This window comes from Bos javanicus, chromosome 20 (assembly GCF_032452875.1).
Source record: "Bos javanicus breed banteng chromosome 20, ARS-OSU_banteng_1.0, whole genome shotgun sequence".
NCBI classification, from domain to species: domain Eukaryota; kingdom Metazoa; phylum Chordata; class Mammalia; order Artiodactyla; family Bovidae; genus Bos; species Bos javanicus.
Window position 1 is genome coordinate 43,512,129 of NC_083887.1, and position 5,061 is coordinate 43,517,189.

Consider the following 5,061-nt stretch of genomic DNA (forward strand, 5'->3'; position numbering starts at 1 on the left):
CAGCATTCCAGTTCACTGCATTTAGCTTGTTACATTCAAGATATTAATGTTTATTTTTATGAACTGTTGGATGAGTGAACAAAGGAACAAATAAGTGAACAAACTCTTCAGGAATCTATTTTATGTCTTCAGCATCACTCTCTTTCAACAGAAGATGTATTCCAGGATCCTAAGTGTCAGAAACTGATTGTCTCTTCTGGTCTATGGCCTGATTCTTTCATACTTCCTTTAATCTCCTGCTGTTTTCTTCCTCAAATGCTTCTTATAAGTGCATCTAGGTTTAATGATGATCCAAAGCTAGTGTCATTTCATTATTGTATGACAAAGGTTTTTTAAGTAGAACAGCTTAAATTTGACTAATGTGCAATAGAATGACATTCCAAAGATGAATCAGCATGTGAAGCATCTACAAAGAAAGTTTAAAATAATTAAAATATGTGTTCTTAGTGTCTTGAATCTTCTCATCTTAAGTATATAAGAAATGAGAGAAAAAGAGAGGGTTTTAGGGAAGAAGATAGTGAAAGGAAAATATATTTTTGTATATAAATGTGAGGGTGCTATTTTTCAAATCCCCTCCTCCAGGTAGGATGTGATATTCCTTTCTGCCTCTTCTCCTTCTCTCTGCTTAAACATCCATGTGGGGTACAGGCTGTCACCGGGATCTACAGAAAGTCTGATACACTACTCCTGCATTTGGGAGGCAGGGTGGACCAGGATCTGACTCTCACTGTGGGACTCTTGCAAAAGAAAAAGGCCTTAATAACTCTTTGGATAGTGATGCTATTTTAGGGTCGACCTACATACACTCCCTGGATAAGTCCTAACAATGGATGAAGGCCTGTAGGGTTCTCTCCTACCTGATGTGAACTGAGCGGAGAGCAAGTCATCCTGTCCAAGAGCGCCACCTGGAGTCACGGAGGGAACAAAGCAGCAAGGAACTGAATGTGCATAGTCACAGCTCAGGGAAGAATGGCAAAGGGCTATGGAGAACAGAAGTCAAGAAAAAGGTAGGAGAGAGAGAACTGGACTGCAGCAAATGTCAGAAGAAAAAGAAAAGGAAACTCTTGCAAAATATATCAGGACCTTAGAGCTGAATGGTGGTTAAAGAACTGTTTTTATCTAGAAAAGGGGCAGGGAAAGAACTGTCTATGAGAGAGGTTTCAGTAAACAAATAGAAAAGTCCACTCCCCATTTTTAATCTTAGAGGCATCTGACCTGAAATAGGCTGGTGTTAATATAATTAAGTCATAAAACATATGCTATTAAATAGAAATTCTGAGTGGTGATGGATATCTTGGACTCAACATTATGATTACTTACTGAATTGTGTCTGTGAAAAACAGTGTGAAGTATCCTTAGAACAAATTTTATCTGAGTGGGCAGGAAAATCCTGACAGTTACCACACTGAGTATATTTTAAAGGAGCAGTGGGTGATAAAAGGAAATTTGCATTTTGGATATGGCAAAAGGAGTTGTTCAACCTCCAGGTTACATAAGAAAATGTAAAACTTTCCATAAAAAGCTAATTCTGTTCTCTAATACTGTCAAAGTAAGTGGCTGTGTTCTTTGACAAGGTTGCATTTGATATTATTTTTATTTCCTCTATTTCTTTTGGGTTTATTATCCAAATCCTGTGTCTTGATCAAAGCTTGGAGTGAGGGGAAAATATCACTATCCCACAAAAATTCTGTTTCTAAGAATATATATGAAATCTCAGCAAACATTTGTTATATCGCAACTTAACTTTTAAACATTTTAACAGTTAAGTTGAAAACTTAATATTATAGCAAAGAACAACAGTTTCCTCACTGTCACCTGCCAGATTCTTGTTGGAGATGGTGTAATGCACTTTTGAAGTATTATTTAGTGCTCATTTTCAGCTAAGGTCAGGGAGAAGTAAGAGTGTGTGTGTGTGTGTGTGTGTGTGTGTGTGTGAGTGTGTGTTTCTTTATTACCTCCTTAATGATGAGTGTCTGAAATTGTCTTCTCTTTAATTTAAGGATTTGGAGATATCTTCCATGGTGAGATGCAGTTTCATTTAAGCAATCTGACAAGTCGAAACTTTATACATCACTTGCAGAGGAAGCCTGCTGAATACGTTTCCAAACAGATCTAATGCTGTCACTTTCAGATGTTTCTTTTAAATTTCTTCTATATTTTTTCAATTTGATGTTTTACAGAATCACCCAAGTACTTAGGCAGTTAGTACTTCATGCTTCATTTTTATCACGAAAACAAAATCATCTGGATTTTCATCTACATTTCTGCTTTCTTTGCACACCCACTAAATTTAGCATCTTTCCTACAACAGATATAGCAGAGGGCCTTACAATAGGTCTCATGAAAGAAATGCATATATTTTGAAGGTATATCAATATCATAATTTATCAGCAGCTACCAACAGTTGAACAACTTTTTGTGTTATATGTCAGCATCAGTTGTTAATGAGCTCTGCTATGTTGGTATTGCTATTTACAAAATAACATATTTAAGATTTCTATTCTCAAGCAGCCTTTTCACACTGAAATAACAGTTATTACATTTGTGTAAATATAACAATATACTTACAAATTTGTTTCCATGTCATTAGATTTATTTAGGGCTAAAAAAGAATGAGGAATATAGATTGGTTACCAGTTGGCTTACAAACAGTATTTTTATTTTGTTGTGATATAATCATTTTATGAATATATAACTGCAGCATGTAAGCAAAACAACATATTATATGCTTTTGATACTTGGAATTATCTTTATCATATTTATCCAATTGTTGTGACAGTAAGATAGTTTTCCATTCTATAAATATTTTTTCAATCATATTGCCAAGTTGTTAGTTTAGTAACATCCTGAAATATTGCATCAAGCAAGTGATCAGCAACTCAGTTAAGTTAATCATAAATCCATGACACTTTCTACATAAAAAAGCTCTTATCTGATCTGTTGTAAATAGCACAGTTTATTCTATAAGTTGGGTAAGAATTTGTATATCACTGTAGTAAGATGAACAAAATATTATGAAAACACAAAGGAACAAAGGAAAAATGATATATTGGTGATAGGAAACTTTTGAGGGTAGGGATATTTTAATCTAATCAAAAAGAATAAGATTTTTCCTGACTAAAAGCTATACATTGATTTGGCTTCTGTCCTTCCTCCCTCTAGCCCTCTTTTTTCTTTCTTTTTATAAACTGGACCATTGGTTTGAGTTTTTTGAAGTTTTCAGATAACCATGAATAGCTAGAGATTATTCCTTCATGATAGTAGCATGTGTTATGAATATTAGGCACAATGTCTCAAAAAGAACATTGAATATTCTCATTTCTTTTCATGGAATGTTAAAGAATCGATTGTTTAAAATTTTACTAAACATTATTTATATTGTACAATAAAAATGATAGTCTCTGGTGACTGTCAAATTGTGCCCAAATCCTGGCCTTGTTACATATCAGTTATGTGATCATATGTTATTTTCCTCCTGTTAGCAGTGGAAAATCATGGCATTTACTTGATAAGAGTTGTTGTGAAGGTAGCCCTAGTCCCTGCTGTCGTGAAGAATCAGGAAGCCAAGAAGGTGGTAAACCACCTGTTTGAGGAAAGGCACAAGATTTCTGTCGCTGGAAAGGACATCCAGCTTAAAAAGGCACTTCACTGATTTGTGAAATGGCCAAGATGCACTGAGGTGGAGTGACAAAACGCTATCCTCCGTAAGCAGTGGAAAGTGCCTCCTGCAATGAACCAGTTCACTCGTTTAACCAGGCCTTGGAGAGCTGAACAGCTACACAGCCGCTTAAGCTGGCCATCAAGTAGAGTCCAGAGACAAAGCAAGAGATTGTTAGCTGTGCTAGAGAAAAAAGCTGTGGGCAAAGGGATGTCCCCACTAAGAGGCCATATGTCCTTCAAGCAGGATTTCAGACTGTCCCCACCTTGGTAGAGAACAAGAAAGCTCACTGGTAGTTATTGCACAAATGTGGACCCTACTGGGCTGGTTGTCTGCCTCTCTGCCTGTGTCTTAAAGTGGGGGTTTCCTACTGCATTATCAAGGTGAAGCCTAGGCTGGGGTATATAGTCCACAGCAAGATTAATACTACCATCACCTTCATACAAGTTAATTCTGGCTAAGCAGCTGGAAGCTACACTATCAGGACCAATTGTACGGACAGATACGAGAGGTTCCCCATCACTAGGGGAGGCAGTGTCCTGGGTCTGAAATGGCAAAGGACAAAGAACTGCCCACCAAACTGGGCCATGTGTATACTATTGAGTTTTCTGTACTTAAATATAAGTCCTCCTTCAGCCAGTGTTGACTGAGAGAAAAAAAAATAGCATGGTGCATATCCATTAAAATGTATGGCTTACAGCATGTTAAAATAAGCCATTGATTTCTGACTTTTGGGTATATACTATCTTTGATAGTCAGTTCCCAGGTTCTTCACTTTAGATCAAGAATTATACCCTTCTCCCTATTATCTTTTTCACATAGTCTTCACAAACGCTAACACTGCTTTTCAATATCATTTCAAGAAAGTACTTATTTCTCAACAGTCATTCAGTATAAAGAGGTGCAATAGACTCTTGCCTCTAAATCCTGTCTGCATGTTAAAAAATACTAGAAGCTAATGTTTCCTTTCAATAAAACCAATGTCACCTTGTTTTTCTATAGTCCCATTAAAAGGTCTCTATCAGCATCTTTACCAAAGGTGCTTCCCTGTCCTTGTATTTGTGCTTCAAATACTTTGCTGATTGTGCATTCACTCAAATGATATTTTTAGTCCCATTTATAGTAGTTCTGCATCCTTTATACTAAGGTGTAAACCTATTTTGCCCCTAAAAGTAAAACATTTGGGAAATGTTAATCCCAGACACTCCTTGTCACTATTCTCTTTCACACTTCTTTTGCATCATGTCTTTAGAAAAGAGAAAACTTGAATATGTGTGTTGTATGCATGTATATGGGCTTCCCTGGTGTCTCAATAAAGAATCTGCCTGCAATGCAGGAGACCCAGATTCAGGGGTCCCGGGGTCCAGAATGTCTCCTGGAGAAGGAAATGGCAACCCACTCCA

General features: G+C 36.7%; 1 pseudogene; it reads left to right on the forward strand.

Moving 5' to 3' along the window:
* The first annotated feature begins 982 nt into the window (after positions 1-982).
* LOC133233380 (large ribosomal subunit protein eL8-like) lies at positions 983-4,202 on the forward strand (annotated as a pseudogene).
* Positions 4,203-5,061: the final 859 nt, after the last annotated feature.